This window comes from Portunus trituberculatus, chromosome 43 (genome assembly GCF_017591435.1).
Source record: "Portunus trituberculatus isolate SZX2019 chromosome 43, ASM1759143v1, whole genome shotgun sequence".
In the NCBI taxonomy this organism is placed as follows: Eukaryota; Metazoa; Arthropoda; class Malacostraca; order Decapoda; family Portunidae; genus Portunus; species Portunus trituberculatus.
Window position 1 is genome coordinate 25,530,570 of NC_059297.1, and position 13,377 is coordinate 25,543,946.

Sequence of the window (13,377 nt, forward strand, 5' to 3'; positions counted from 1 at the left end):
ATGTGTGCTTGGTACTTCATTTATTGTTTTTTTTTTAGCCTTTTTGGTAAAAAAAATTTTTTTGGGGAGGATCTGGGAACATAACCCCATTTTCCCATAGGGCCTATTATTCGCTGAACACGACAAGCTCAGGAATGTAACTGTCGTGTTGGGCGAGGTATGACTGTATTGATCTTTACTTCCAAACCTAACTCTTCATTCCAGCCTTTATTTTCTCATTTACAAACTATGCATTTCTCTGTCCCCCACCCCCATCCAATTTCTTACATTTGAACTTAAAACATCTTTCAGAATCCCTTTAATATGTCTCTATTCCCTCAAACAGACACTCTCTTGCTATTCTCACACAATCTTTAAGTCTCTTTTTCACCCATCCTTCTTATTATTGTCCTTCCTATTTTGCCTATCACTTACTTCCAAAACTCTTATTCAACATGTCCTTACTTTTCTTGACTTATTTCTTGATTTTACTCCTATCAAAATCAATCAAGACATTATTAGGCTTTAAGTTAACTTCTCTTCCAACTCATGCTTTCACTTATCTATTCACAACATCAATTCTTCACACCTGCAAACACTGGCTCACCTGATCAACTTTCCTAACATATATTCTGTAACCAATTCACACTTCATTCATCGCCATGCCCGTACCACACGCTGTATATACACTCTTTCTATCCTCCCTGAACTCCTGCTGGTATTCCTAAATTTGTTTTGTCTTGCATTCATATAAATTGACTTGAAATTATTACATTCACTAAGAAAATGATGAGAGAGAGAGAGAGAGAGAGAGAGAGAGAGAGAGAGAGAGAGAGAGAGAGAGAGAGAGAGAGAGAGAGAGAGAGAGAGAGAGAGAGAGAGAGAGAATCCATTACTAAAGCAGGCTACGATACAAGAAAACTACTCTTGCTTCCCCCTTTACACTGACACTTACTTAATGGGTCGTAACCAATAAACTCCAGCTTGTCGGCGAGTCTGGGTCTGATCACATTCAAGCGGAATCCACTGACCACACTCTCCATGATCACCATCACCTTCCTATGAAATGAAGAGGAAAACATATGGTTAGAAACACTGTCTTTCACAGTTGCAGTAGAAGAGGAACCACTACCTTGTGTCCACCCTGTTCCATAGCTTATTCTAAGGGTAGAAACAGGTGTGCAAAGTGTGAAATACTATTCTGACACAGGTGACAGGTAAGCATGTTGGTGCATCCTTTACACTCCACCATAAGCAGTGACCTGACTTATAATAGTTGCCAGAACACCTTCCCAGACCAAGATCACACACTGTTCATGTGGTGTGCATCATTCTGCTAAGTGATGCTCAACACATGTAAAACAATACTGCATGAAAATTAATGTTACTGCTCTCTGGTTAATAACTGAGCTACATTCCTGCTGTGACTGACCTGTAAAATATATGGTATACTATTATGAATGCAATGTTCAAGTTATTGGCAAATAAAACTTTATTATCTCCTTTGGGAGAGAAAGAAAAAAAATCATTGTTCTATTAACCTGTGAGGTTATGGCAAGATAACTGTGTAACAATAAGAGTGTATTTTAGACACTCTCTCTCTCTCTCTCTCTCTCAAGTAACTGGGTACAGAATTCAGTGAGGCAGACTAGAAATGCTGGGCTCAGCTTGAGGAAGGATCCTGATATACTGAGCAGTAACATGTTTGGATGTAAGGCTTTTACTTTTATGTATATTTTTTATTGCAGTACAAAGAAGCTGTCTGATGAAACTTGAAGGTCCTTTACGTGTCTTCTTATTTGCTCATGTTTGTATCACCATCATCATCCTATATTCAGTATATTTTGATCTCTTAACATCAGTTTTAAAACTCAACTCCTTCATCTATCAACTTGACACAACATTCTAGACAACCATCGCTCTTTTTCAATGACAATCAACTATTCACTTTTTTACACTGAGCATCCTCTGTCTGTCCTTAACCAATAATCTGAACTCAAAACTTCAAATCATATCTCAAGCTAAAAACAGTTTCCATGAAGTTACGTTTTCTGAGTTTTTCACCATTTTTTTCTCACCCCCAGCTGCTAACTCTGTATAAGTGCCTTACATCTTTATGTATGTATTCAGATGTATGGGGAGATTCTACTCATACTGCTCTTTTAGACACCATGAAATCAAACACATCTCATTTTATCAACTTCTGTCCTTTAAGTGACTGTTCTCAACTTCTCACACACCACTCCAATGTTGCATCTTTTAATGTATTCTACTGACATTTTTGTGCTAACTGCTCTTCTGATCTTGCCAACTTCATGCTTTCCCTTCTCCCATGGCCTTATTTTGCCCAACTCTATTAAATAAAAGTTTAGCAGCATTCTGAACCATTAATCCCTTTGATTGGCAAACTCTGGAATGCCCTCCTTGCTTCTGTATTTCCCCCCTCCAATGACTTAAACTCTTCCAAGGTGGAGGGTTCTTTAACATTGTTTCTATTTGAAAACTGGCACCTCAGTGGGCCTTTGCATTTATTCATCTTTGTCAAAGCTTTTATTGCCTGTGGCCAATGCCCATCTTACAATGAAAAATAAGTAAATAAAATATAAGTTATAAATGAAAAATGAGTAAAAAAATAACAATTCACCATGTTTCTGTCTCTTTCCATCAGTTTTAGGCAAGCTACTCAAAAGCCCATGAAACTTCAAGTTCATTCTCAGGATAAGGCAGTGTGTGAAAGATATTGGAAAATACAGTTTTCCACACAGAACAGTGGAGAAGTGGAATGCATTGAATAATGAAGTTGTTACAGCACATAATGTGCATAACTTTAAGGAAGAATTGGATAAATGGAGACATGGAGACAGATCACTATGAGCCACTTGAACATTGTACAATACAACTAGGTAAACACACACACACACACACACACACACGGTAGCTCAGTGGTTAGAGCGCTGGCTTCACAAGCCAGAGGACCGGGGTTCGATTCCCCGGCTGGGTGGAGATATTTGGGTGTGTCTCCTTTCACGTGTAGCCCCTGTTCACCTAGCAGTGAGTAGGTACGGGATGTAAATCGAGGAGTTGTGACCTTGTTGTCCCGGTGTGTGGTGTGTGCCTGGTCTCAGGCCTATCCGAAGATCGGAAATAATGAGCTCTGAGCTCGTTCTGTAGGGTAACGTCTGGCTGTCTCGTCAGAGACTGCAGCAGATCAAACAGTGAAACACACACACACACACACTTACTTGGACTTTACTTTCTTGAGAAGAATGTTAGTGAGGAACATCTTGGCAACAGATCAGGTGACTTACATCCAAACACTGTCCCACACAAGCCTAAAAGAAAAAGAAAACATTAGAATTCCTTGAATGACATACATAATGGACTACATAGTTACAGGTAATGCTTGTTTGCTACCCAATGTAATGGATCTGAAACTACCCATGGACTAGAAATATCTTTTATATACATATTACTACACACCATTCACAGTCTACCTACTAGCTATAGCTAAGAGAAAAAAAAAAAAAAAAAAAAAAAAAACATCCTATTCGTTGCTAACCCCTAATGCAAGACTGCTTTGTATCTAATGGGATATAATACAAAATGTGTAATGTAACCAACTGTACTATATAAATGTTTATAATGTTTTTCCATGATTACATCTAGATCCTATTCATACATTTCTGTTATAAAATGCCAACAAAAAAAACAGCTAACACTCTTTGTTGGAGAAAGATATTGGTAAAATGTTTGTCACAAAAATTAAGGTAAAGAATTGAACTCCACAAGTTCTGTACATACTTAGCTGTATTGTATTACTCACTTCCATTTTCATGAAACTCAAGCTCAAGGAAACTCTAGAGGAAAATGAACTTCACTCAGCTACAAATTACCACCAAGGAGAAGAATAAATGATGATGAGATTTAAACAGATGGTTTGAATATGAAAGAACTATGGTTGTGGTAGTTGTCGTAAAACAGGGGTAGCATGGAGACACCTGAGCCCATTATTAAAGTGTATTTACGGTAGCACAATACACCACAAGTGTAAACCGAGCAAAACGAGAGGCAGGAAGCGTACGTGTCGCCTCAGGCGGCGGCCGAGCGAGGACTGAGGGGAAGGACGTGACGTCAGACAGAAAGGGAGTATGGGAAAAACAAAGGACATGTTAACATGATGGACATTAGCAGGTTGGCTGATACATAATGTACAGATGGTTTGCTACTTGATGAATTAGCCTTCCCAGCCTTATTATCAGCGAGTGATATATTAACTCAAAGAATTTTGATAGGTAAATACCACAGGCAGGAGGCCAGGAGCTCAAATGTCACTACAACCAGTGCAAGAAGAGATGTGCTAGGCTGTACCAGCACATAAAGAAATTAGAAAAACAAAGTTGATCAGGAAGAAGAGCTTATGGTGATCAAGAAGGATATGACTCAGGAGATGGATCAGACCCTAGCTATGATGCAAAGACTTGGTGTCTAAAATGGAGCATCTCACACAGAAGGTTATAGTCAACAGTAAGGCAAGATCGAGTGTGGACTTGCTGTAATGGATAGCAAGTTTAACGACACACTTGTATGGAGCACCAGAGTCACAGTCAAGTGAGGTGAGAGTAAAACTTGACCATGATAGATATGTTACACTAAGTTACTACAGACATGTGCTGCTCCAGGTGACCTTGCTAGTATTGTTCATGTAAAAAAGCTTGGTATCCACAAAACTGACAAAATTTTTTCTCACAGAAGAGAAGAAATTATGGCACACAAGAAGCAGCATAAGTTGATTTAGCAAGACAGTTCGGGTTTATCTTGGACTGATCCATTGCCATTGTGCTGCACTTCCTTAAAGTAATTAATAAATGGACAAAAGCCATGGATAAATATCAGGCTAGTGATGTGGTGTATTGCAACTTCATGAAAGCCTTCAATAGGGTCCCACAACTTTGGCCATACAAACTTACATTTTCAAATAATTCGGCCAAAAAAGTCAACAAGGTAAGTAAGATAAATAGAAGGCATAATAAAAACCTTTTTACACTTAAATACTGAAATCTCCCAAGTCTTTACACACAGCCTTAGTGAGACTGCACCTTAAATATGCTAACAAAATTTGGTGCCCACACTGGAAAAAGGATATTGATATAATTGAAAATGTACAGCAAAGAGCCACAAAACTACTGGCAGAGCTACATCGTTTAGAATACTAAGATCGACTAAAGAAAATAAATCTCCCCATGCTGTTCTACCCAAGATCCTGAGGGGACCTGATATAAACAGATTAAATTCTAAACGGTTTGCATGACAAGGAGTGCACTGAAAGACTGTTCAGGTCGAGAGATAACACCATAGGGACCAACACTTGTAAGAAAGATATTACAGAATCATTCAAGACTCAACGTAGTAAGAAAATATGCATTTGCCAGTAGGGTTGTGAACGATTGGAGCAATCTTCCTGAGTGGGTGGTGAAGGGGCTAACATGGATATATACATTTAAAAGAAATTTGGATAAACACTGGAAAAAATTAGGAATAAAAATATAACTATAGATGATATGACAGCCATCACACACGGCCACACAGCTTATAATATTGGAGCTTCTGAACTGGATTCACAGGTGTAGAGCCTATTCCATAAGATCTGGAGTATCTAATTAGCTTAGGTTAGGTTAGTTTAAATGGCTTAGGTTGTCAGTTTAGTTAGGTGAGCTTTGTTTGGTTAGATAAGGTTAGGCTGGGTTAGGTGGTACTGACATTGGGCCAGCAGCCATGGGCAAGTGGCTGCCAGTCCTCTTGAGGGATCACTGTTAGCGAGTGTTATTTGCATTTGCTCCCCTAATTCTGGCTGACGGTTTTGGCACCTTTTGAACTCTTTGGAGAGCCAGCGCTCAAGTTGGCCTTTTTCTAACTTTCTTTTTTTTGCCCTTGGCTGGCCCTCTTCCCTACGTAAAAAAAAAAAAAAAAAAAAAAAATGTACGAGGTCAAAACTATTTTAGACTAATTTCTGTCAGGTTTGTCTTCATCTGCTTTCTGTTAATATTGCAAAACACTAGTTTCTGATGGAAGGAGCAGAGCTAAAACTAAAAATTAATGATTTGCAGGAAAAACGGGTCATGGTCAAGATGGCCCCTGACCACGACGGCCCTTCCCAACAGCTCCATGTTTACCACGACGGCCCCACAGTACAGACCACGATGGCCTAGGCTTTTTTTTACCCGTATGATGGTTTGAAATTATTCTTGTTAATACAGCATCTTATTCTAAGACAGATTATATTAACAAATCAGTCACTCCCCATTCCCCCATCCCTCCCCCTCCTTCCTTACCCAGTAATAGGTACTGTAACACGTAGTACCGTACGTGAGTATGTACTGTACTTACTTTTAATCACCGCAATAATGTTATCGTGTAAAGTTTATCAGTAAATTGCACACTTGTTAGTACAATCTGTCTTAAATGTAAGATACTGAAACATTCCACAGATTGCAAAACACAATACTAAAACATTCGGTATTTAGCTGCAGCAAGCCAGCAACAGTCGTCGTCACCACATAAAAAACACAATGTACTATCGCGTGCCTCTCAGAAATTTTAAAATCATCTTATGGGTAAAAAAAAAAAAAAAAAAAATTTAAATGCATCTGTGTATATAACATTTTCTGCTTAGAAATGCATGTTGTTTCACCTCTTTCATTATTTACAGAAAGTAGTGTTACACCCTTAATAAGTATATGCACTATATGTGCAGAGTACACCGGTGTACCAATACGTTATGTTTCTTTTAACGGCCCGATACTACAAAACACTATCTCAGGAACGCAGACTTGCCATCCGCGGTTAACGTATTAACATAATGAAAGGAATAGGAGGACAATAAACTAAAATTTGGTGTGGGGTCGTCGTGGTAAACATGGGGCCGTTAGGGTAAACATGAGGCCGTCGTAGTCTATAGTGTGGGGCCGTCGTGGTAAACATGGGGCCGTCGGGGAGGGCCGTCATGGTCAGGGGCCGTCTTGACCAGGAAACAGGAATAACAATAGAGAGATTGGTGCAAAAGTCGCTGTTTCCCCGAGACAGGTAAGAATTAAGTAGGGCGTGGGTGAGCAAAACAACGTCGGTAGCTACTGGTCACTCGGCCTGTTGTGGAACCATGGTGATTGCACGAGTTCTATGATATCAATGAGAGTCTAAACTAAAACCTGAAAGACTCCGAAACCTGGCTCTACATCGGAATAGTAAGACAAACTCAGCGTGAACAGGGAAGGAGTTCACGGGAAGATGTTACACAACTGCTCAACTTTTAGCATTTCAGTATGAACACAAATTGAAGAACACACATTTATCCATTTAAACCAGTTGCAATTCACATTAAATGGATGAGCCAGCATGAACAGCTCAAATACTCACTGGGTACCACGTCGCCAGTCACCGCCGTGCAGGACAACTGATGGACGTGTTGGTGATGTTATTGTTTTGAGGAAGGGAGAAAAGTGATGGTCGTGATGCGTCTCTCTCTCTCTCTCTCTCCCTACTTCTTAATGTATGTTTTACTTTTTATTCATTTTTTTCCTCACCTAGTTTCTATCTTCTATTTTTTTGTTTATCTTTTTCTTAGTTTCTTTTTGTGCACATTTGTTTGGTCATCAGGTGAAATACTACAGCAGTCTTTAGTGGCCTTTTACATCTTCTGCTGTAGATTTCTAACTTGCAGCATCTTTAAAACACATCAGATAATACAAAATTAAGCTACGGTACACTACAAAGGCTTACCTGTATTTTTCACGTATAGGCAATTCAGATTCTAACTAAGACAAAAAACATACAGGAATAAAAACACAGCATGATTAATTTAATAATTTACAACAGTATTCTACTCAAAAGTGGTAAATTGCAATATACTTTAGTTACCAATAAATTCATAGTCATTTTCTATTTATCCATTGTGGAAATATTTTATCTCTAACTAAATTATTCAATTACCGAACAGCTCAATATCGTATATATGAAAGTCTATATAGCTTTATAAATTTACGTTCACTAGCTAAATTATCTTTTTAGCTAAATTCTCTTTTCCCTCTCTCTTTCATTATTCATTATCTTTTGCAGCTGATCCCATAGAGAGTAGAGACCACCATTATAAACCACTCATATCATCATTATTATTTTTTCTTTGTCGTCTGTGTCTTGTTTCATCATCACCTGCATATCTTCTATCTTCAGTGTGTAGCTACTTGTAAATTTAAGTATTGGTCTTCTGCCTTTTCTATCTGTTTTCGTCATCCTCATCTTCAAGTATTATCCTCATCTCTCCCCTACAAAGGGCCAAATCACTTCAAAATTCTTATCTGTCTGCCGTTCTTTCGTGGGCTCTGCTTCTGTTTCTTTTTCTTTATTTTCTTTTTTTATGATTCCATGGTGGTCTAGTAATCACTATTCGGTTATGCCTAACAAATAGGAAACTTAATCTAACACGCTTTTTTTTAGCAGGATTATTTTTTAAAGGCCACATGGTTAAAAAGGTTAGATCATCTACATAAGGCACCTCCAGAACATTGAAAATCACCATTTATCATTATCATCCATAAACACAGCTCTGTTATTAACCCTACACTGCCAGGAACGCCGGGGTGGCTTATCTAGTACACTGCCATGCAGAGCCGTCCTGACGGCTCTGACATAACTTTTCGTCTTTGTACGCAGTCAGCCATTAAGTCGTATTAACCGTTATAGTAATAGTAGTAATAGCAATAGTAGTAGTAGTAGTAGTAGTAGTGTCGTGATCCGAGCTGTTGCACCACGTTGCATAAATTCTCTAGCTACTGGTTACAAAAGCCAAAGGTTTTTTCTACCTTTGATTAACAAAAATAATATCTAGTAGTAGTAGTAGTAGTAGTAGTAGTAGTAGTAGTAGTAGTAGTAGCAGCAGCAGCAGCAGCAGCAGCAGCAGTAGTAGTAGCAGTAGCAGCAGCAGCAGCAGCAGCAGCAGCAGCAGCAGCAGCAGCAGCAGTAGTAGTAGTAGTAGTAGTAGTAGTAGTAGTAGTAGTAGTAGTAGTACTTGTTGTTGTTGTTGTTGTAAATGTAGTAGTAGTAGTAGTAGTAGCAGCAGCATAAAAACAAAGCATTTTATCTTACCCCCTTCATGCCTTCAATTTTTCCCTCTAATTACAGAATGCTGGGGTTAAAAAGATATGAAAAAAAATCAAGGACATGTTGGTTGCGGGATGTATAATGGAGGGCGTGTATGCCTAAGTAAGGGGCAGACATACACGCAGTACACGTAGATTCTTTACTTGTCCTTAGAGCTACAAAGGGTAGGAAATGGCGGCCAGTAGCGACTCGGGAGCACAGGCTCACGCGCTAGCTGAATGCGCAGAGAAATACACAGTGTTGCCACATACACGTAATATGCATTAATACAATACATAACCCACAGGACATAAGAAAATCAGAGCATAGAGTATATCAACATATGGCAGTTTTTGTATACATGTTTACTTACGTCCACTCATCCTCCCTATCCAGAAATCTACTTGATCTTCCAAAGTCCGCTATGAAATAGGCAGCCGCCAATGCATTACTGGCTCTATCCAGGCATCTAGGAACATGTGCATCATGATATTCACGGGCAACAGACGTGCAAGGTACACACTCCTTATATTGTACTAAGCGATACAAAGCTGCCTTGTCTTGTTTCACTGATCACCTTAATTTTCCACATATTTCAAACACCCTCGATTTTCACTTGCAATCGATGATTTTCTATTCGGATCAAAATCTAAATGAAGATTGAAAAAAGTTTCGGCCAAAATTTGTTGAGGGCCGTGACGGCCTTGGGCGCCGCACTGGGGGAGAAGGTGGCTGTCGGGTCCGGCCTGGGGCCCAAGGCAGGGAACTGGCAGCAGGTCCTTCTATTCCTTTGCGGCCTCAAGCTTCAGTGATAATCATCCACTTGCAGTGCCTCATACTAGGCAAGGAGTTGCCATAAGCAAGGGATCAATGTCCACCATTCACCAGATGTTGACCAGAGGGGAGTCCTTATAGGGAAATAAGAGCTCCTTCCATAGAGTCTGGTGGAGGGTGTCTCTTGATTGTGGTAGCACTGGGCTGAATAAATCGCCATGAACGAGGGCACGCTGTGCACCATGCACTAGACACTGGCAGTACGAGGGAGTCCTTTAGAGGTGAGAGGGCTCACTTCATGCCAGTGGCTGGGGCGTAGTGTGTGGCACGCTGTGCACCATGCACCAGACACTGGCAGGACGAGGGGGTCCTTCAGGGGTGAGAGGACTCACTTCATGCCAGTGGCTGGGGTGGTGTGTGGCACGCTGTGCGCCATACACCAGACACTGGCAGTACGAGGGGGTCCTTCAGGGGTGAAAGGGCTCCTTCATGCCAGTGGCTGGGGTGTGGTGTGTGGCACGCTGGGCGCCATACACCAGACACTGGCAGTACGAGGGGGTCCTTCAGGGGTGAAAGGGCTCCTTCATGTCAGTGGCTGGGGTGTGGTGTGTGGCACGCTGGGCGCCATACACCAGACACTGGCAGTACGAGGGGGTCCTTCAGGGGTGAGAGGCTCCTTCATGCCAGTGTCTGGAGGTGTGGTGTGTGGCACGCTGTACGTTATGCACCAGACATTGGCAGGGCGAGGAGGGACCTCTACTGGTGAGAGGACTCACTTCATGACAGTGGCTGGGGCGTGGTGTGTGGCGGGTCATTGCTCATGGCGATCCGTGTGAGGCGCGGCAAGGTTGCCTCGTCACTGCTCTCACACCCTCGGGACTGGGACGGACCTTTGGGGAGGAAGGGTTCGGCCCAGTACCAAACCAGGAAAGTAGGATTTAAATAGTTTCGTCAACGTTATCGACCGCTTCGTTATCGAGGAATCGCTTCGTGGAAAAATGCATCGTGGAAAATATTATCGTGGAAAATCGTATCGCGGAAAATATAATCGAGGAGATCAAATCGTGGAAAATATTATCGTGGAAAATCAAATCGTGGAAAATATTATCGTGGAAAATCAAATCGTGGAAAATATTATCGTGGAAAATATTAAAATATTATCGAGTGGAAAATATTATCGAGGAGAATCGCATCGCGGAAAATATTATCGTGGAAAATATCATCGTGGAAAATCGAATCGTAGAAAATATTATCGTAGAAAATCAAATCGTGAAAAAACGCATCGTGAAAAAATATTATCGTCGAGAATCGTATCGCGGAAAATCGTCAGGTTGTTTATTTATTTATTTATTTATCTATTTATCATATACTTTATGATATATGTACTGTACCATGGTGCTATTTGTACTTCTCGATATTATTTTTTCATTTATAATTCAGTACAGACTATGTAAAAACGAGAGAGAGAGAGAGAGAGAGAGAGAGAGAGAGAGAGAGAGAGAGAGAGAGAGAGAGAGAGAGAGGGTATAGGGAGGCGGTGGTGTAGTGGATAAGGTGGTGAGCGTGGGATCGGGCAGACGTCCACGCGTAGGTTCAAATCCACCAAGTATCGCCTTGTCACTTTGCCATTTGTCGAGTAGTTTAAAATCACCTACATGTCACCATGATACCCAGGTTCTAGGTCAGCGTTTAACTTGTGGTGCTAACACTCTCTGGGGATGCTGAAATCAATTATAGGGGGTGCTGGGAAGTGATGCACACACTTCACTTTCTTTTATCCTTATAATAACAACATTTTAATTAGGGGTGCTGGACTCCTTAGACATAACAACAGGGGGAGTGCTATGGTCGGAAAAGGTTCGGAAACGCTGTTCTGTTCTAGGTGGTTATACCAAAGATGCGCTTGGATGGTGATATGGGCCCTAATATGGGTACCAGTATCAATAAAATTGCCTGCGCCACTAATGATTGGAAGCTGAACAGCGCTTCCTATACTCTTCAAGTTACCTTCAAGAGCTATAGGCCAGGACATAAAAAAATATGTAGTAGTAGTAGTAGTAGTAGTAGTAGTAGTAGTAGTAGTAGTAGTAGTAGTAGTAGTAGTAGTAGTAGTAGTAGTAGTAGTAGTAGTAGTAGTAGTAGTAGTAGTAGTAGTAGTAGTAGTAGTAGTAGTAGTAGTAGTAGTAGTAGTAGTAGTAGTAGTAGTAGTAGTAGTAGTAGTAGTAGTAGTAGTAGTAGTAGTAGTAGTAGTAGTAGTAGTAGTAGCAACAGAAGCAGCAAATAATGCCCACGCACTCTTGATGAACTCTAGGGGGAGATACAGCCTCGTTTCACTTACTCTGCGGACAAACTCACCACATTTCCCTTTCTCCCTTCTCTCCCACTTTCTTTCTCTGTCCCTCTTACTCACTCACACACTCACTCACACATCCTCCTGCTCTCTTCCTTCTTTCAAGGAAAGAGAAGGAAAGGAAAAGTTTTTCTCTTTATCAGTTGATATCTTTATATTACTTATTTAATAAAAGATTCAAGTTAATGGAGAAAAAAAACCTTGAAAATAATGGATAGCCTACTGGTAATGTCATTTGCATTCTATGATTTTCAACTTTATTCATTGCTGATCATAAAGTTTCTAAGTTTGTAATACGTTTATGGAATATTGATCCAATATTCTATGAGCAATTGGAGCTTATAGATTATGAAGTAAATCTTTCTTTTCCACTCACTATCACTAAGGGACATTCACCTAATGAGTTAAGGAATAAATGTTGACAATTCTTTGTACATGAAAAGGCTCCTCGGGGAATAGCTTGATTAATATATTCACTTACCTCCTGCAGCTAACCATGCCCATGACCCTAGTATAATCATGGTCAATAATCGATTTTTCTTTCGGGGTGTTTTGCTTTTTCTTTCAATTCTGTAAGTGCTCTGATCCGTTGACGCTATCATTCGTCACATTTTGTAAGATTGTCATTTTCATCAGTAGATAAAAGTTAATAACGGCTAGAATCCAGATGGTTTCTTGAAACACATCAGACCAGTCTATTCCAACTTGAAATCCTATAAAGCTAGATACCTTCAGATAGAGAATTTGATCAGACACAACACAGCTCATTGATTTTAAGATTGCAGCAGTGAAACTTAACAAAAACATATAACATCATCCTAAGTAAGAGTACCAAACAACCAACGGATTCAGAAGGTTAAGAGAAGCTAAGGTTTTGAAAACGATCTTAAACCTAACGATCGTTCGTGGTCCTGAGTCCTGACGTCTCAAAAATTTTACTTCATACATGTAAATAAATCAAATAAACTCTGGAACTCCTACCTGCTTCTATATTTCCATCATCTTATGATCTGAACTTATTTAAGATGGAGGTTTCAAGACATCTCTTGGTTTTGGCTAATTCTCGGACATCCACGGGGACTGGCATACTAGTGGGTCTTTTTTGGATCACTCTTTATGTTGTCCTTGGCCAGTTCTCCATTCTT